Source organism: Hyperolius riggenbachi, chromosome 3 (genome assembly GCF_040937935.1).
Source record: "Hyperolius riggenbachi isolate aHypRig1 chromosome 3, aHypRig1.pri, whole genome shotgun sequence".
In the NCBI taxonomy this organism is placed as follows: Eukaryota; Metazoa; Chordata; class Amphibia; order Anura; family Hyperoliidae; genus Hyperolius; species Hyperolius riggenbachi.
In genome coordinates, this window is record NC_090648.1 from 495,460,650 (window position 1) to 495,482,506 (window position 21,857).

Genomic DNA, 21,857 nt, shown 5'->3' on the forward strand with positions numbered 1-21,857 from the left:
CAAGCATGAAGATCAGATGTTTCTGTCAAAAACTGACAAGGTTAGCTGCATGTTTGTTTCTGGTGTGATTCAGACACTGCTGACCAGAAATATCAGCAGGACTGCCAGGCAACTGGTATTGTTTAGAAGGAAATAAATATGGCAGCCTCCATATCCCTCTCACCTTGGGTTCCTTTTAAAGAGAATCTGTACTCTAAAATTCTTACAATAAAAAGCATACCATTCTCTTAATTATGTTCTCCTGGGCCCCTCTGTGCTGTTTCTGCCACTCCCTGTTACAATCCTGGCTTGTAATTGCCAGTTTTAGGCAGTGTTTACAAACAAAAGACATGGCTTCTAACCAGAGTGTGATAGGCTGAGAACAGCTTACTGTGTGACTCATGCAGAGCTTGGAGAGGGTGTGTAAAGCTTCTGCCAATGACAAGCAGTGCTGCACATTCCACACATTCCAGCCTGAGCCCGACAGAGGAAAGAAGATAAGATATATTACAGGGACAGTGCAACTAGAAAAGGCTGCAGTAAGACAGACCACATTAGAACAGGCATAGGAACTTATAGGATAGAAGAAATAAGGCTCAACATTTTGTTACAGAGTCTCTTTAAGGTCCTGAAGCTTATTAGTTTGAAGAAAAAAAAAATCAGCATCAATAATCAAAAAATGCATTTGTAACCCTGTACCTGCATGATCTGCTCAAACTGTTAATGTCATTGTATTTGATTATTACAACTGCTTCTCTCTTCTGTTTTTGCTTTTCTTTAATGGTTAATTAATCATTGATTGTGTAAAATTAAAACATGACAAATATTGACTTGTTTCTGCATCTATTTCTTATTTATGCATAACAAATAAAAGTGAGACTGACTGGATAAAAGAGTGTAAAAAGATTACGGTGTATGTAATGTGACTGCACAGTGTGCCTGTAATGAGTTTTATAAGCATACCTATGTAGACAGTACACACATGGCATACATATTGCTGTTCACATTTGCTTTGCTGTTGATTTTGTCATGTGACTGCACATTATATCTGTAATAAGTTATAAGCACACTATGTCGACAGTATACACATGGTATCCTTATTGCTACTCAACTTTGTTTTGCCATTTCACTACATTGGGTAATTACCGAATTTCGTGCCGTATAAGACGCTCCGGAATATATGACGCACCTAGGTTTAGAGGGCAAAAACCAGGGGAAAACAAATATAAACTAAACCTGGTGCGTCCATATTTCAGGAGCGTCTTGTACATGACCTCCCCCAAATGGTGCCCTCCTGTGTCCCCATGTCTCCCCCAGGTGTCCTCCTGTCACCCCCAGGTGTAAGTGCTGTACCCCCAGGTGTCCTGCTTTCTCCCCATGTGTCCTTCTGTCATATCCATGTATCCTCCTGTCCCCCTGCCTCCCCCAAGTGTCCCCCTGTCTCCCCCAAGTGTCCCCCTGTCTCCCCCAAGTGTCCCCCTGTCTCCCCCAAGTGTCCCCCTGTCTCCCCAAGTGTCCTCCTGTCAGCCCTATGTGTCCTCCTCCAAGTGCCTCCTCCACTCTGTGTCCTGCTGTGAGTCGTTCCCCTCCCCCCTCGCTTGTCTATACCCCCTCCTGTGTCGCCGGTCCCCCCCCCCCCCCCCCCTGTGTGAGAAGCGGCAGAAGCTTACCTCCTCCATCTTGCCCGCGGCGATTGAAGACATCGAGCTCCTGTGTGCGGCTTCCTCTAGTGGCGGCTTGTAATGACGCGTGATTGATGACGCGTCATTACAAGCCGACACTAGAGGAAGCCGCACACAGGAGCTCGATGTCTTCAATCGCCGCGGGCAAGATGGAGGAGGTAAGTTGCTGCCCGCTGCCGCTTCTCACACGGGGAGCCCCGGCGACACAGGAGGGGGTATAGACAAGTGGGGGCAAGGGGGAACGCAGACACACAGGCAAGACAGGGAATCCCAGATGACGATGGGTCGGCGGTTCGTATCGGCGGGCGTCCATAAGTCGGGGATTCCCTGCCTTTGCCGTATCAATCATTTATTTCATTAGTTTATTTTCACCTCAGGTGTCCTTTAAGGCCGGATTTATACTTTTACCACCATCAAGGCACCTCCCATTCCATGTGCAGCCCCTCTCTTCCAGACATATCATCCATGTATGCAGCCCCTCTCTTTTATGCACACAGCTGAGCTCTAGCTTCCCTTTTTCATGTTTTGTTCCCCATTTGCATTTTTTCTTTCAAATGTAGCATCCACATTTCATTTCCAGGTGCCTCCTTGGCTGTAGCCACCCAAGGCCCGGTCCTTTGCGGCCTTTACAGAATTCCAGCCCTGGTGATTCTAACCACAAAGATATACATGTATCAAGGCTTTCCATTTAATTACTCTTTCTCCCTTTCCACCATAGATGGCAAGTAGCAAAAATGAGGTCTTGGTTCTCAGAGTAAGCTCTCCCTATGGGGCTCTTCCATGCCCAGTACACAAATATATGGGCCATGACCCTTATAAACGACTTTTTATAACATTAATAAACATGCATATTGGCTTCACATGTAACTTAGCCACTTGAGGACCACGGTTCTAAACCAGGCTATTTTTTTCCAAATAGGCTACTGCAGCTTTAAGGCCAAGCTGCAGGGCCGCACAACACAGCACACTAGTAATTTCGCCCCCCCCCCCCTTCCCTTTTCTCCCCACCAACAGAGATTTCTGTTGGTGGGGTCTGATCGCCCCCCCCCCCAGTTGTTTATTATTTATTAATTTTTTTTACAAATATTTGTCTTTTTTTTTTTAAATAAATAAACATTCCCCCCCCCCCCCCTCTGCCTCCCACCCACCCCCCGCCAGCCAATCATAGCGATCGGCTGTCATAGGCTTCAGCCTATGACAGCCGATCGCTCTCTTGTGCCCCACGGCTGTCCCCGGTACAGCGCTGCTGTGGATCTCAGCGCTGTACTAAGTAAAAAGACGGTGGTTTCCCCATCTACCAGTCTCAGAGCGGCAATCGTCGCTGGGAGACAAGCAGAAGATGTGCGCGCATCTTGCGCGCGATCTCCTGCAATAGCCAGCCCCAGGACTTGACGCCAATTGCGGTCCTGGGGCTGCCGCCGTGGTCACGCCCGTTGGCGTGACGCAGTCTTTAAAGAGGAACTCCAGTGAAAATAATGAATTAAAAAAAGTGCTTGATTTTTACAATGATTATGTATAAATGATTTAGTCAGTGTTTGCCCATTGTAAAAACTTTTAAATCCCTGATTTACATTCTGACATTTATTACATGGTGACATTTTTACTGTTGGCAGGTGATGTAGCTGCTGCATGATTTTTTGGCAGTTAGAAACAGCTGTAAACAGCTATTTCCCACAATGCAACAAGGTTCACAGACAGGAAACTGCCAAGAGTACATACTCTTCTTATTTCTTGTGGGAGGGGTTTCACCTCAATATCAGCCATACAGCGCCCCCTGATAGTCTGTTTGTGAAAAGGAATAGATTTCTCATGTAAAAGGGGGTATCAGCTACTGATTGGGATAAAGTTCAACACTTGGTCGGAGTTTCTCTCTAAGTAGTTAAACCAGGAAGATTTCAATCTGACCGTCTTCCTAATTACGCTTTCTTACAACCCCAGCCTTGCTGCTTCAATAGCTGCCCCAAGTCCTGTTAAGTAAACCAGCACATATTCGGTAAGGACCTTGGGAAAGACTCCCTAACACTGCTACTCCCTACTGAGGCTGCCCTAGTGGCTGCAGCTCTGCCGCTTTGAGTCCGCCAGGAGAAAAGCGCAAAATAAATGTTCTGTGTCTTGAGTGCGTGGAGGAAAATTCAGGACCACCCAGATCCAGTAAAGCCACACATTCACCCAAATTTCTTCTGAAGTGGAAGCTTCATAGAGCTAAACTTTCTGTTCTAGGAAAAAGGACAAGCTCTTCTTCACCAACAAAAATGTCCTTACTCAGGACACCAGGTAAGAGATTGCCCTCAACAAGTTGCATAAACGTATCCATTCTCCTAGACTTTTATAAAAATCTCACCACATCATTGTTACTCAATTTCAAATGGGCTCCGTTTGACCTACAATCTAACGCTGACACCCACAGATCCCCCAAAAAGCTCAACTTCAAAAACATATTATCAAAGCACTCATATTACATCCTTTACGTTTTTTAACTAGTAGGATGCCAAAGTTACTTCACTGAAAAATAGTTCAAGGATGGCAGTTTATTATTACTCAAAGAACAACTGTAGCGAGAAGCATATGGAGGTTGAAATATTTATTTCCTTTTAAATAATACCAGTTGCCTGGTTATCCTGCTGCTCATTTGCCTCTAATACTTTTAGCCATAGACCCTGAACAAGCATGCAGCAGATCAGGTGTTTCTGACATTATTGTCAGATCTGACAAAATTAACTGCATGCTTGTTCCTGGTGTTATTCAGATACTACTGCAGCCAAATAGACCAGCAGGGCTGCCAGAGAACTGGCATTGTTTAAAAGTAAATAAATATGGCAGCCTCCAGATCCCTCTCGTTGGAGTTGTCCTTCAAGCTGAAAAAAAAGTAAAAATAATGAAACTTTCAAATCACTCACTTCCACTTTTTGTTTCTATCAGCTTTACATAATAATATTGTCAAGGTTTCCCAAATGTTACAACTGTTACTTGGTCCCTTCCTCAAGACTTCTGACACCAGTAATTATGACCTGCTGAGTTTACTACAGTGGTGGTGCCAGATTTGTGGTTAACTGCTAAACAAGATGGGAGCTAAGCAGGCCTGGATTTTCACAGGAGCCAATCAGAATCAGAATCAGAATCAATTTATTTTCGCCAAGTAAGTTTGCACCTACAAGGAATTTGTCTTGGCAGTTGCTTAACAAACACAAACAAAAACAATACAAGGACAGACAGTGTGAATATTACAAGTTAAGGACATTATAAGTATAGTGGCAGTAAGCAATGTGAGAATTGTTCATGTTTAGTTCTGTGCTGATTACTTTCAGTCCTAGCAGCTCTAACGTGGCTCAGCATTAAGTATGGCTACCGCTTGAGGAAAAAAACTGTTCCTGTGTCTAGAGGTTTTGGTAGCGATTGACCGGAATCTTACTCCTGAAGGCATGCGCTGGAAGATGGAGTGAGCTGGGTGAGAGGGGTCAGAGGCAAATTTGGTTGCTCTCTTTCTGCACCTGCTAGTGTAAAGATCCTGCAGGGAAGGTAAGCTACAGCCAATTATCCTTTCCGCTGATCGGATGATGCGCTGCAGCCTCCCCTTTTCTAATGCTGAGCAGGAGCCGAACCATACAGTCATAGATGATGTTATGGTGGATTCGATGATTGCAGTGTAGAACTGCACCATTAGATTTTGAGGTAGGCCAAACTTTTTCAGCTGCCGTAGATGGTACATTCTCTGTTGTGCTTTCTTGACAATAGTGGCAGTGTTGTTGTCCCATTTTAAGTCGTTTGAGATCGTGGACCCAAGAAACTTGAATGACTCTACTTGGGTTATTGTGGATCCATTTATGGTTAAGGGGAGGTGCTGGGGGGGAGATCTCCTAAAGTCTATTATCATCTCCATGGTTTTGAGAGCATTTAGTTCCAAGTTGTTGCTGCTGCACCAGGAGGAAAGCTGTCCCACCACATGCCTGTATGCAGACTCATCCCCGTTTTGAATGAGACCAACAACTGTTGTGTCGTCTGCAAACTTCAGAACCTTAACAGATGGATCTGTGGAGATGCAGTCATTGGTGTAAAGTGAGTACAGCAGTGGGGAAAGCACACAGCCCTGGGGTGCACCAGTACTGACTGTCAGAGAGCTTGATGTGAGTTTACCAAGTCTAACACGCTGTCTTCTGTCGGTTAAGAAGTCGGTTATCCATTTGCAGAGGGATTCAGGTATGTGTAGCTGGGAGAGCTTGCTGTGCAGCAGTGATGGAATTATGGTATTAAATGCAGAGCTGAAATCTATAAATAAAATCCTGGTGTAGGTTCCTGGGATATCTAAATGCTGTAGTACATAATGCATACACATGTTCACGGCATCGTCTGCGGATCTGTTAGGCCTGTAGGCAAATTGCAAAGAGTCCAGCAGGGGATCTGTGATGGATTTCAGATAAGTCATTATCAGTTTTTCAAATGCTTTCATGACCAGTGATGTCAGCGCAACAGGCCTGTAATCATTTAAACATGCAGGTTTTGGTTTTTTTTGAATTGGTACAATAGTTGCGCTTTTAAAACAGGCAGGAACAATTGAGAGTTCTAGAGATGCTTTGAATATGTCTGTAAATACAGGCACTAATTGGTCGGCACAGAGATTCAAGCATTTCGCAGACACAGCGTCTGGTCCCATTGCTTTCCTGGTGTTTTGTTTTTTAAAGAGTCTGTTTACATCTGATTGGCATATTGTTAGAGCATGCACATCTGGGGACAGGTCAATAGATTGTGTCTGGCCTCCTGTGAGGGCGGAGTCTAAGGTGCACAGATGTCCTGGCACCTTAGACTCCGCCCTCCATGCACCTACAAACACCCTCCAGACCACACCACAAGTGTGCTGCTGTCTTAGCTGTTACTTCTCCTTTAGTTCCCTTGCCTATCATAGGTAGCTACAGGTTCCCCTTAATACTGAGGATAGCTCTGGCTACCTAATACTAAGTAGCTAGAGGTGCCCCCGACTGAAGGGAAATGTGGTCACTGGAATACAGAGAGCAGGGTGAGCAAACTCTCATTTACACTCTTATCATAGGGAAGGAGGGAGGGAAGCACTTGGGGGGGGGGGGGGGGGGGGGGGTGTGAGCCACCTTTCCATCATCAGGCGCCTGTAGGCAGGGGTGAGCCTGGAATGCCTGGCACCTGGGTGCAAGATTTTCTCTGGCGCCTATGGGAGTGGTTAAATTAACCGCGCCCCACCACATAACCACACCCATGTCCTGCCTAATCACACCCACACCTTCCACCTCTTTACGCATGCATGTGATACCCCATTCCTACCCCTCTTCCATGGGCTTGCTCCTGGCTGGCTTTGGCTGCCTGCGAGTCTGCTAGTCTCTGGACTGACTCAGGCTGAGAGGCTCTGCGAATGTGACGCAGTCACACACTGCGTATTTATGGCTGCCTGCGGCCAGCCGGCCACCCTACTCTTGTTCGCTGTCGTCGGCTCCTCCCCCCGCCAAGCCCAAGCGAGAGGTGGGCTGCCTGTATCATTCCTGTTGCGCCACGCAGCCTGCCAGTGTTGCCAACCTTTCACGTTATTTTTTACTGACAAATACCTAAAAATTTACTGACAAAAGATTATTTTTACTGACAAAATTTCCCCACTAAATGCACATAAGAGACAGCGTTTCACCAGTAAATGCACGTAATGACAGACAGCCTTTCATCAGTAAATGCACATAATGAGGGACAGCTTTTCCCCAGTAAATGCACATAATAAGAGACAGCTTTTCACCAGTGAATGCACATAATAAGAGACCGCTTTTCACTAGTAGATGCACATAATAAGAGACCGCTTTTCACCAGTAAATGCACATAAGAAACCTGCTTTTCACCAGTAAATGCACATAAGAAACCGCTTTTCACCAGTAAATGCACATAATAAGAAACCGCTTTTCACCAGTAGATGCACATAATAAGAGACCGCTTTTCACCAGTAAATGCACATAAGAAACCGCTTTTCACCAGTAAATGCACATAATAAGAAACCGCCTTTCACCAGTAGATGCACATAATAAGAGACAGCTTTTCACCAGTAAATGCACATAATAAGAGACCGCTTTTCACCAGTAGGTGCACATAATAAGAGACCGCTTTTCACCAGTAAATGCACATAAAAAACCTGCTTTTCACCAGTAAATGCACATAAGAAACCGCTTTTCACCAGTAAATGCACATGATAAGAAACCGCTTTTCACCAGTATATGCACATAATAAGAGACAGCTTTTCACCAGCAAATGCACATAATAAGAGACAGATTTTCACCAGTCAATGCACATAATAAAAGACAGCTTTTCACCAGCAAATGCACATAATAAGAGATAGCTTTTCACCAGTAAATGCACATAATAAGAGACCGCTTTTCACCAGTAAATGCACATAAGAAACCTGCTTTTCACCAGTAAATGCACATAAGAAACCGCTGTTCACCAGTAAATGCACATAATAAGAAACCGCTTTTTACCAGTGAATGCACATAATAAGAGACAGCTTTTCACCAGTAAATGCACATAAGAGACAGCTTTTCACCAGTAAATGCACATAATAAGAGACAGCTTTTCACCAGTAAATGCACATAAGAAACCTGCTTTTCACCAGTAAATGCACATAAGAAACCGCTTTTCACCAGCAAATGCACATAATAAGAAACCACTTTTCACCAGTAAATGCACATAATAAGAGACAGCTTTTCACCAGTAAATGCACATAATAAGAGACAGCTTTTCACCAGTAAATGCACATAATAAGAGACAGCTTTTCACCAGTAAATGCACATAATGACAAAAAGCCAGTGTCCCCAGTATATGTAGCCAGCCTGGACCCCCTTTAGGTAATGAGTGACAGGGCCCCTTTTAGGCAGTGAGTGACAGGGAGCCCCTTTAGGTAGTGAGTGACAGGGAGCCCTTTAGGCAGTGAGTGACAGGTACCCCTTTAGGCAGTGAGTGACAGGGAGCCCCTTTAGGCAGTGAGTGACAGGGAGCCCCTTTAGGCAGTGAGTGACAGGGAGCCCCTTTAGGTAGTGAGTGACAGGGAGCCCTTTAGGCAGTGAGTGACAGGGAGCCCTTCAGGCAGTGAGTGACAGGAAGCCCCGTTTAGGCAGTGAGTGACAGGGAGCCCTTTAGGCAGTGAGTGACAGGGAGCCCCGTTTAGGCAGTTAGTGACAGGGACCCCTTTAGGCAGTGAGTGACAGGGAGCCCTTTAGGCTGTGAGTGACAGGGACCTCTTTAGGCAGTGAGTGAAAGGGACCCCTTAAGGCAGTGAGTGACAGGGAGCCCCGTTTAGGCAGTGAGTGACAGGGTGCCCCTTCAGGCAGTGAGTGCCAGGGACCCCTTTAGGTAGTGACAGGGAGCCCCTTTAGGCAGTGAGTGACAGGGAGCCCCCCCCCCCTCTAGCCGCCGCCGCTCACCCCTCACCTCGCAGCCAGCAGACCTCAGGATCAGTGGCGACCCGACCAGTACGAGCGGGCGCCGGACACACCCGCTCTATATGCAGAAGTGATGTCACTTCTGCATATCAGTGCAGTGTGCTAGGTCCTAGCGCCCGCACGATTGGTCGCCGCCTGATCGAGGTCTGAGTGATGCGGCTAGAGGGAGGGAGCGGCAGCCAGAGGGGGTGAGCGGCGGCCGGGCGGTGCCTGTCAGAGACAGGCGCCTGGGTGCAATGCACCCGCAGCACCCGCCCAAGCGCGGTGATGCATGTAGGCACATGCCTACAATGCGTTATGGTAAATCTGGCATTGGAGCTTAGTATCTAAAGAGAAGTTAGTAGTGCCTTATAGGCAGGGAGAACAGAAACTGTACTGATAGTGTTGTCACTGACAGTATACAGCAACTTGAAAACTCCACCCCATTCCCAGACTGAAACAGATGCAGTGGATGCCTGTTGACTGGAACTGAAACTGATGCAGGGGCTTACCTTTCTGAAATTGGAAAATTGGAAATTTATGTCGGAAATACAGTGTGAAGGGTAAAAGCTTGAAATGTGGTTGCCATCCATGGGCCTGATGCACTAAACTACGGTAAAATTACCGAGTGCACATGGCAATTTTACTGTTACTTGTGCCGAGGGAGCACCGCACGTTAACCCTTAAGCACTGCAAGTACCATAGCAATGCACGCATTAACCTGATAAAGCCAGCGACGTTAAAAGGTTAACATGCGGTGCTTTCTGGTGTTAGTAAAGGTAAAATTGTCATGCACTCCCTTTGCACGGCAACTTAGTTTAGTGTCTCAAGCCCATTATAAGAAAAAGTACAACCTTACCTGCAAGATCGCAATGGGTGCGCACCAGAGGACATCAAAGTGCTGGCCACCATTCCTTTCTGCAGGGCTGTAAAGTCTCATACACAAGCCAGATGAAACTCAGCCAATAACAACCACCTCTGCTAAGAATCTAGTGTGTTTACAGCAGTCCCCCAATGCCTCGGAGGGGATCAGCCTAGTGGATTGCTTTGAGCGCCAACATTAATCTCCCCACTTACCCCGCCCCCTGCATGATGTCATTTTTGCACCTCTCAATTTCTCCCCCCCCCCCCCCTCGTGGTTAGCTACAGAATACAGGCTAGGAACACATCCATACAACTTCAGCCCTCTAATGTCTCCCGAGGCATCAGGTCCCGATCCCTGCCGGATTAAATGTCTTGTACATGAGGCTTTAGACTCCCCATGTCCGGTCTTGGACACGCCTCTTTTAAGTTTATGGAGATGAGAGAGTGATGATGTCAACTATTACCACTGCCAGGGGTGTAACAATAAACCCTGCAAGGGAGGCAGCCGCAGGAGGCCCCGTGGGAGAGAAGTTTGTTTTCCCTGTCCTGAGAGACTGACAACTAAGGGTGTGGAGAGAAAAAGCTTTCTTCTCTCTGCACAATTGTTCTATTGACTGCATCTGTTCAGTCACTGATAAGGAATCATACAAAGTTTTGCAGACAAAGATTTCCCTATTCAGTGTGTAGTAAACAGTTCCAATTCAGTGTGCAGCAGGCTCTTGTGTACAGCCCCCAGCCCCCAAACTCTCTACCCCTCTCAAAGTGCTCTGTTGTACTGTAGTGATGCTGGATGAGTGTGCCGTGCCAGTTCTGCTCCATCAGAGATGGACAGAGTGAGTGTAATAAGCTGAGGCTGGGAGCACACTCGGGTGTCAGTTTTCTGCATGCATTTTCTGCACACTAGGGGCTTGAGTCACTAAACCATGATAACTCAAATATCACACCTTATCAAAGATATCACACCTTATCAAAGTTAACACGCCTTATCAGAGTAGCATAGTGGGCGTTACGAACCCGCCTCAGGGCAGGACGAGTGTAATTGCCAATTAGCAGGCATAAGTTCATAGCACTTGCTTTGCTACTCGGATAAGGTGTGGTAACTTTGATAAAGGTGTGATATTTGAGTTATCACGGTTTAGTGAATCAAGCCCTATATGTGAAAACATGCAGGTTTTATCACTGAAGCCAATGTAATTGATAGAGAAAATGCCTGCAGTGCTTGACTGCTGTTTGTTTTATCTGCATGGGGAAAACACAAACAAGTGTGCACTAGCCAATTGAATAACATTGGTTCTCAGTTTACCTGTGCAGAAAGTGGGGTGGGGGCATCCAAAGCTTTGCAGGGGGGCCCAGTGATTTTCGAGTTACGCCGATGACCACTGCATAGCTCCCAACTGTCCCTCTTTTGGAGGGACAGTTCCTTTTTGGGAGCCCTGTCCCCCTTTCCTCATTTGTCCCTTTTTCAGGATTTTGTCCCTCTTTCTATGTAAATATATATTTTTTTTTACTAAAAAATGTATTTGATTGACTCTAAACTTTATCCCTATGCTTTCAATTGATATATTACTCATTTTAAAATGTTAATATGAAGGAAAATGAACCAGGATAGAAAGGACCAGTTGTGGTTTGAATTATAAAACATATTTTTCTTATGAAATCTTTATGGTAGGCGTGACTAGGGGTGTGATGAGGGCGTGATCAGTGGTGTGGCAGGGGCGTGGCTTAAGTGTCCCTCTTTCTCATTTCTCATCTCAAAAATTTGGGAGGTATGCCCATAGCTCCCAACTGTCCCGCTTTTGGAGGGACATTCCCTCTTTGGGAGCCCTGTCCCTCCGTCCCTCTTTCCTCCTCATTTGTCCCTTTTTCAGGACTTTGTCCCTTTTTTATGTAAATATATATATACTAGCCAACCCGCGTCGTAGCATACACCGCATCTATCTATCTATCTAATAGAGTATGTGCCTCAACCTTGAAGCTAGAAGAAGTAGGCTTTCCATGACAAAATGTATGCGTGTTCAAACACCAAGTTTAACCCTATCAAGTCTGGCTTTGCAAATCCAGCCTAATTGGCTATTCATGAGGCAATGCTCAGGCAAATATGCATTTGCTTTCGCACGCCAAACTATGCAGGGTCCAAAAACCAATACCGCAAAGCGATCACCCTGCAGGAATTAGTTCATGCTACATTAGCACTATCCAGGAGTGCCACGGGGAGGCTTCCCAATGCCCCCATACAACCGGGGGGACCGCGGGGTCCCAGGCTCTCTCACTGCCTGGGAACCACAGCGGCACCCCGGAGGGGGAGGCTAGGTGGCGCAGCACCGGGGAGAGCCCTCCGCACCCACCTCCCAATATTAAAAACAGGCACGTACCTTAACGTCCATTGCGTTCTGCTACATGTGCATTAACTTGGGGGCACCACATTAGAAAGGAGTGAAGTATGGGTCACCCCGAGCTTTAGAGCTCAGGGCTGGCTCACATACAACACTCCAGGGGGGGGGGGGGGGGAGGACAGGCGCAGACAACTCACTGCAGGGCTCACACCACCGGAGAAAGCCATTCACAACCTGCCTCCGAAGGATACAAACTGCACAAAACGCTTTCCATGAGAAAATGAATGCGCATGTAGCAGAACGCAATGGACGTTAAGGTAAGTGCCTGTTTTTAATATTAGGAGGTGGGTGCGGACAGCTCTCCCCGGCGCTGGCCACACTTAGGGTGGTCGTCTGCGCCACCCAGCCTCCCCCTCCGGGGTGCCGCTGTGGTTTCCAGGCAGTGAGAGAGCCTAGGACCCTGCGGTCCCCCCGGTTGTATAAAAAGGGTGCATTGGGAAGCCTCCCCGTGGCGCTCCTGGATAGTGCTAATGTAGCATGTAGCAGGGTGTCTGCTTTGCGGTATTGGTTTGTGCATGCATTTGCATGAGCATTGCCTCATGAATAGCCAATTAGGCCAGATTTGCAAAGTCAGACTTGCTAGGGTAAGGCCTCTTTTCCATGGACTGTTGATAGGCAGTGAAATGGCTCTCAAACTCTCACAACTGCTCACTGCTACCTGGTAACTGCTTGCTGCTGCCTGGTAACTGCTCGCTGCTGCCTGGTAACTGCTCACTGCTGCCTGGTAACTGCTTGTTGCTGCCTGGTAACTGCTTGCTGCTGCCTGGTAACTGCTTGCTGCTGCCTGGTAACTGCTTGTTGCTGCCTGGTAACTGCTTGCTGCTGCCTGGTAACTGCTTGCTGCTGCCTGGTAACTGCTTGCTGCTGCCTGGTAACTGCTTGCTGCTGCCTGGTAACTGCTCAGTGCTGCCTGGTAACTGCTCACTGCTGCCTGCTAACTACTTGCTGAGCACACAGCTCAACAGTCCGTGGAAAAGAAGCCTAAAACTTGGTGATTGAGCACGCATACATTTTCTCATGCAAAGTACTTCTTCTTCTTGCTTGAAGGTTGAGGCACTTACTCTATTATATATATAGATAGATAGATATGTGTTTTATTGACTCTAAACTTTATTCCCATCCTTTAAATTGATATATAACTAATTTTAAAATGTTACTATAAAGGAAAATGAATCAGGATAGAAAGGACCAGTGTGGTTTGGATTATAAAACAACATGTTTTTCTTATGCAATCTTTATGGTATGCATGACTAGGGGTGTGATAGGGCGTGATCAGGGAAGGATTGTGGCCTTTGCTAGGCTTTTATCGCTGTCTGTGTACCCCTTCTATAGATGTAAAAATCGAAAGAGAAGATATAATACCTCTCCACACAATTGAATAAAAAGGAGTTTGATTGCAGTCAGTACGCCTATTATATAGTTGACTTCCAGTTAACCTGGCTGGGTAGATCTTGAGCAGAGTCAAATGCAGTAGCATTGAACACTTTTTTCCCCCAGCATTTGTTGTAAACACGTTTTAACAAACCACAAGTCACCTCCTCCCTCTCACAGCTTCCTGAATGTGGTCAGGTCACTGATGCTTATCAACCAACTTTGAGAGGAAGCCAGAGCTAATTAAGTGAACTAGGAAGGCACCAAGAACAGTAAATGAAAAAAAAAAAGTTTTAAAGAGAACCCGAGGTGGGTTTGAAGAATATTATCTGCATACAGCGGCTGGATCTGCCTATACAGCCCAGCCTCTGTTGCTATCCCAAACCCCCCTAAGATCCCCCTGCACTCTGCAATCCGTCATAAATCACAGCCACGCTGCTGACAAACAGCTTGTCAGAGCTGGCTGTGTTTATCTCTATAGTGTCAGTCTGCTGCTCTCCCCGCCTCCTGCAGAACTCCAGTCCCTGCCTGCATCCCTTCCCTCCCTGCTGATTGGAGGGAAGGGACGGGGGCAGGGACCGGAGCTATGCAGGAGGCGGGGGAGCAGCTGAGACTGACACTACAGATGTAAACACAGCCTCACAGCACGGCTGTGATTTATGAGGGATTATGAGGGATTGCAGAGTGCAGAGGGACCTTAGTGGGGTTTGGGATAGCAACAGAGGCTGGGCTGTATAGGCAGATCCAGCCTCTGTATGCAGATAACATTCTTTAAACACACCTCGGGTTCTCTTTAAGAAAATCTGTAACAAAAAACAAAGCAAAACCCAGAGGGTACTAACCTTGGGAGGGGGAAGCTTCTGGATCCTAATGAGACTTCAAAAAAACCCCATCAAAAGAGTTTAAACCAGGCCTCACTTTGTCATATATCAAAAACTTTATTGTAGAAAAAATGCACAGCAATCACAAACTGTCTCAAGAAGAATCTAATAAAAACCTTAAAAACACATGGATCCCAAGGATTGGCTCAGCAGTCCCTGCATCCACACACACTTCACACACATCCGTCCATGACATTCATCCAGTGAAAATAGCGCTCAGTGCATGAAATATGGCCACACAGCTCTGGGATAACTTGATTAATGAAATTGATATTTGGAGAATACTTCTGTCAGCACAGCTTGTCCAAACCATCACCTAAACTAGACTAAACTACCAGTACTTGATTGGTTGAATCGTATACATAGTTCCAGGACAACAATCAATGCAGGCTGTATAGTACTTAGAAGACACAATCCATTGCATATGGGTCCACAAAAGAATCACAGATCAGCCAGTTTAGCAACACTGCACAACGCAGCAGTCCATCAACCATCAGCTGAAAGCGCAGTTAGGAAGTCAGAAGGTTAGCAGGTTGTTAAGGCACAAGCGTGTGTTAGACAGCAAAGCATCAGCAGCATGTCATATATTCCATCTTGTCAAGCGGGGACAGCGCCCCTGTGTCTTACGTGTCCCAGTAGGTTTTATGTTGATCTTGAGCTTGACAGAATGCACATGAGCTGTAACATCTCACTGATGATGAAAGAAGTCACTCGCGCTCGATCAGCGCATCCGCATGGCAGCGGTGACGGCGGTGGAGAGCGCTCTCTGAGCGGTGTGTGCTCCGAGCAGTGGACAAGGCCGGCCTCCTGTAGCTCCTCCCACCTACATGTTTCGCCCAATGGGCTTCATCAGGGTGTGGCTTAGGAGGGAGAGGGATGGTCAGTCCTTTTTATATTCAGGCAGCGATCACCTGACATATTCAGAAGCGCCATCTTTATTGCTGGCAAAAATTGCCCAAACTTCAGTAGTGCCTTTATGCATATTTTTCCGCACAGCTCTTGAGATATATTCCATGATTCATATATATACAACAGAGGGATGGATCATATCTTTTCAATTCAATGCTTTATGTTTATTTTTATTTTTATGTGTCTTTATTGAATTTGAGATTTCATTTGGCCAGAGACAAAGGTAACAGCGCTACAATACATGAATCTACATTCATACCAAGATTCATACACCCCGGCATATTTAGCAAGATCTCTACAAAAGTGCATCATTAGACCAATATTTTCTTTCAGAACTTTTCTCATATAACCCTGGCTGGCTCCTAACATAACCTCCACCAACTGACCGCACAGAAGGTAGGTCACAGATATCAATCCATATTATGCACACTTCCTATATTATGCACACTTCCCAAATGGCCATACATTACTAGCAAATTCAATAAACGCAGGAGAGGCTATAGATACGCAAAGAAATTTATAGAATTAGCGCATACAGCACCAGTATATATATGAGAAAAAGAACTTACTATATTTTACATCAAATTAATATGGATCTAAATACACTGAAAAATTTATCTCAGAGTTAAGGCCATTGGGGGAAAGTGTGCCTAATTTATGTATCCACATAGTTTCCTTGCGGAGGAGCTCCCTCTCTATACTCACTTTTCTTGCTCCTTTAGTTATGGATGTAAGGACCTTAACCAAACTGCCCTTGAAGCTTCCCCCATGGTATTGTTGATAATGGTCTCTTAATGGTCCATTATTCTCTTCATTCTTGTTTTTAACATTCGATATATGTTCTAATATTCTAGTCATGTGGGGCGCAGAGAGATAATCAACTGGTTGGTCATGTGAAGACCTGTGATTAATCTAAAGTGTACAGATAAGGCAGGGTTTTAGAAACCCATATGGAAGGTCTCCCTGGTTTTGGTATCCTGAGTACTATTGGGACCGTTTAATTTATGTAAACAGCAAATCTCAAACTGATCAAGGGATCATTTGTTTTAATTTAATTGTGGAGAGGAGTGGTAATTAGTCAATGTGTAAAGATGGCATATAGGATACCTGACTTGTTACAGGAGGAAATTGAATGTGCTTTCTCGGAAAAGGGGGTTACTGGGGAAAAAAAGACAATCAGAGATAAAGAACCACTCTGGCAGCTTTTCAGAGGGCACCGCCATTTGTTGGAAAAACAGTTAAAAAGAAGGTGGAATGTGTCCTTTCTGCAGTCCTATCATAAAGCCAAGGTCATTCCTCATGGAATACGTGAGAGAATAGTACCGGCAGATAATTTACTGACAGAAAGATTTAAGAAAATTTGGTCTGAGGATTGCCTGCAGAGAGGTCTTCACATTCTGAAATTGTTTATAGAGAAGGAGAAGGTGCAGTTAGAGGAGCTGTCAGATGAGGTTGAAATGAGTGGAGTCCAACTAGATACATATAAAGATGACCCAGAGTTCGAGAAACTTAACAACAATTTAAAGATATATATAGAAAAGGCCCAATTTACAATTAAGAAGATGAAACAATCGAAATTTCAGAAAGATGTGGCAGAGTGGAATCTAGTAACGGTTTTTGATCCATCTCTCAGACCCAAACGAGGTCGGTCTAAATCGAGGTGGAGGGGAAGTGGCAGTCGACCAAGACGCCCAGCCCCACCCCCTAAAAAAGATCCTAAAAAAGATAATAAAAACAAAAATATTATACAGAGTAGTGATGAAGACAGTGACAAACAAGTGACTTTTTTGGGTTTAGACGAGATGGACGAGGAGGAGGACGAAGAAAGCGACGATCAGGACAGAGACAAAGGTACAAGCAAAGGAGCCAAGGTGTCCAGTCGAAGGGAGATGGAGATAGGTGGAACAGTGGGGCGAGAGATGCCGAGGAGAGGGCGGAGCCAGAACAAATAGAACAGAAACAGTTGGGAGTCAATGTGGTCAATCTGTCCAATTTTGCATTAGAGCCTCGACATGTATCTCTCCTCTCTAAGGGACTTACTTTTGCTCCCGTTCAGAGAGGAGATGAGTTCATCATCTATAAGGATATTCTCCTATTTTTGAGGAGAGTCCATTTAAAATTAATGTTTAGAGATAAACAACAAATGAAAGAAAATATAGATGATGAATATCAATATGATTGTTTGAGTTTAGGAGAACGGGAGGCTCTAATGGCATTGGAGAGTTTGTGGGATGAAGGACATGTAGATGAAGAGCTTGGGGACGGAATGACAGCAATGACAGACATGACGTCACGGACTAAACTAAAGAAAAAATCAAAATTTATGCCTTCCCTCAATTCAAATAAATATCTATCGGTCTTTTTAGAGACATTGGCCAATGATTTGAAGACTATAGACCTGAATCCTAAGGTAATACAAAATCTAACAAAAGAGGAAAAACTAGCATTACAGGAGCTAAAAGAGGCAACGGGGTTTGTCATAAAGCCAAGTGACAAGGGGGGAAATGTGGTCCTGTGGAGTGAAGATGCCTATCTAAAGGAAATGCATCGACATCTTGATGACAGGTCGGTGTATCAGCGTCTTGAACGGGACCCATTTCCCCCTCTGATTGATAAAATCAATGATAAAATGGAAGGGGCTTTTAGACAAGGCCTCCTATCGAAGGCGGAATTTGAATTTTTGAGAGTTGAGGAGTATGTCAGACCCACTCTATACCTAATTCCCAAACTCCATAAAAATAGGGAAAAACCTCCGGGTCGCCCGATTCTATCGGGGAATGGAGGACCAACAGAGAGAATTGGACAGTTTGTAGACCAAAAATTGAAGAAACTGGTACAGGGCCTTCCGTCATATGTGCAAGATACCAGGGATGTCCTAAGGGTCATTTCTGGCCTGCAGGTGTCCCCGGGGGCCCTCCTGGTGGGGATCGACGTGGAGTCCCTGTACACTTCGATTCCCCACCAGGTGGGCCTCGAGGCGATATCCTTTTTCCTCGATGAGACCTATCCAGCCCAGATTGATCACAATTGGTTCGTTATGGATATGTTACGGCTGGTTCTGACAGAAAACTATTTCCTCTTTGGAGGTGTGTTTTATCGCCAGGTGGCTGGGACATCGATGGGAGCGGCGTGTGCGCCGGCGTATGCGTGTCTGCACTTAGGATTCTGGGAAAGAAGGGATGTGTATGTACTTGATGCATTCCGACGCCACGTCGCTATGTGGATCAGATTTATAGACGATGTGCTGGTGGTGTGGAAGGGTAGTAGAGAAGAATTAGAGGAGTTCATACAAAGACTGAACAAAAATGACAAAAATATTAGGCTGACGTATACTTGTGACGAGCGGGAGATCCCATTTCTGGACCTTAAAATTGCGGTCGGGAATGGAGTTCTAAGTAGCTCTACATATAGAAAACCGACAGCCGGAAACACCATACTCCACGCCGCCAGCCATCATCCCAGCCACCTGGTGAGGAACATCCCTTATGGACAGTTCCTCCGCCTAAGGAGGAACTGTTCATCTGAGATTGAATTTGCACAAGAATCACGTGAACTATATTCACGTTTAAGAGAACGAGGGTATCCACATAGAGTGCTTAGGAGATGCCTACAGAGGGCAAGGGGCCGCGAGCGCGAAACCCTTCTCGTATCTGGCAAGAGGGATGGATCAAATACCCCCAGTGGGGAAAGAATAATTACTCAGTTTGGTTCACATTGGGATACCTTGAGAACCCTGCTAACCAAATCCTGGCCTATACTGTTGGCATCACCCGAAATAGCGGAAATTGTGGGCCCTGCACCCATGATGACAGCTAGACGGGCGAGAAACCTTAAGGATCAACTTGTAACTTCTGAATTCAAAAATACAAAACAAGTAGAGGATAGAAAAACCTGGTTGGCTTCTGTCCCTCCCCCAAAGGGCATGCATAGGTGTGGGAGGTGCAAAGTATGTCCGTTTGTACACAAGACAAATACCTTTTGGGATGCTGGACATGCAAGGGAATTTAAGATTGGAACCTTTATGAACTGTGAAACCACGGGTGTGGTATACATGGTGACCTGCCCCTGTGGCTTACATTATATTGGAATGACTACTAGAATGTTTAAGACTAGAATATTAGAACATATATCGAATGTCAAAAACAAGAATGAAGAGAATAATGGACCATTAAGAGACCATTATCAACAATACCATGGGGGAAGCTTCAAGGGCAGTTTGGTTAAGGTCCTTACATCCATAACTAAAGGAGCAAGAAAAGTGAGTATAGAGAGGGAGCTCCTCCGCAAGGAAACTATGTGGATACATAAATTAGGCACACTTTCCCCCAATGGCCTTAACTCTGAGATAAATTTTTCAGTGTATTTAGATCCATATTAATTTGATGTAAAATATAGTAAGTTCTTTTTCTCATATATATACTGGTGCTGTATGCGCTAATTCTATAAATTTCTTTGCGTATCTATAGCCTCTCCTGCGTTTATTGAATTTGCTAGTAATGTATGGCCATTTGGGAAGTGTGCATAATATAGGAAGTGTGCATAATATGGATTGATATCTGTGACCTACCTTCTGTGCGGTCAGTTGGTGGAGGTTATGTTAGGAGCCAGCCAGGGTTATATGAGAAAAGTTCTGAAAGAAAATATTGGTCTAATGATGCACTTTTGTAGAGATCTTGCTAAATATGCCGGGGTGTATGAATCTTGGTATGAATGTAGATTCATGTATTGTAGCGCTGTTACCTTTGTCTCTAGCCAAATGAAATCTCAAATTCAATAAAGACACATAAAAATAAAAATAAACATAAAGCATTGAATTGAAAAGATATGATCCATCCCTCTGTTGTATATATATGAATCATGGAATATATCTCAAGAGCTGTGCGGAAAAATATGCATAAAGGCACTACTGAAGTTTGGGCAATTTTTGCCAGCAATAAAGATGGCGCTTCTGAATATGTCAGGTGATCGCTGCCTGAATATAAAAAGGACTGACCATCCCTCTCCCTCCTAAGCCACACCCTGATGAAGCCCATTGGGCGAAACATGTAGGTGGGAGGAGCTACAGGAGGCCGGCCTTGTCCACTGCTCGGAGCACACACCGCTCAGAGAGCGCTCTCCACCGCCGTCACCGCTGCCATGCGGATGCGCTGATCGAGCGCGAGTGACTTCTTTCATCATCAGTGAGATGTTACAGCTCATGTGCATTCTGTCAAGCTCAAGATCAACATAAAACCTACTGGGACACGTAAGACACAGGGGCGCTGTCCCCGCTTGACAAGATGGAATATATGACATGCTGCTGATGCTTTGCTGTCTAACACACGCTTGTGCCTTAACAACCTGCTAACCTTCTGACTTCCTAACTGCGCTTTCAGCTGATGGTTGATGGACTGCTGCGTTGTGCAGTGTTGCTAAACTGGCTGATCTGTGATTCTTTTGTGGACCCATATGCAATGGATTGTGTCTTCTAAGTACTATACAGCCTGCATTGATTGTTGTCCTGGAACTATGTATACGATTCAACCAATCAAGTACTGGTAGTTTAGTCTAGTTTAGGTGATGGTTTGGACAAGCTGTGCTGACAGAAGTATTCTCCAAATATCAATTTCATTAATCAAGTTATCCCAGAGCTGTGTGGCCATATTTCATGCACTGAGCGCTATTTTCACTGGATGAATGTCATGGACGGATGTGTGTGAAGTGTGTGTGGATGCAGGGACTGCTGAGCCAATCCTTGGGATCCATGTGTTTTTAAGGTTTTTATTAGATTCTTCTTGAGACAGTTTGTGATTGCTGTGCATTTTTTCTACAATAAAGTTTTTGATATATGACAAAGTGAGGCCTGGTTTAAACTCTTTTGATGGGTTTTTTTTTGCAGATCTAGGTATCTGAGTTTAAGGCCCATAAACGGTTGATGCATCTGCGCACACAGTGTGGTTCATGTGGGGCGCAGAGAGATAATCAACTGGTTGGTCATGTGAAGACCTGTGATTAATCTAAAGTGTCCTAATGAGACTTCCCCTGTCCTCTTCACCCTCCAGGATCCAGCGCTGGCAGCCCCCAAACACCAGGGAGGTAAATATTTACCAACTGCGATCCAGCGCAGGCTCAGTAGTGGCTGACCGATTGGCCTCAGGAGGAAATAGCCGAGCCCGATCTTTTGCAATCTACTGCGCAGGCACAAGTTGCTGCCTAAGCCTGATCAGAACGCCGTTACTTTGCCTGCGCAGGATCGCGGTAGGTAAAATAGCCAACATCCTTGCCAGCTGTAATTTCGGGTGAGACGGTGCTGGATCCCTGATACTTAAAAGGATGGGGGAAGTCTTATTAGGATCCAGAGGCTTCTTCCTCCTGAGGTAAGTGTCC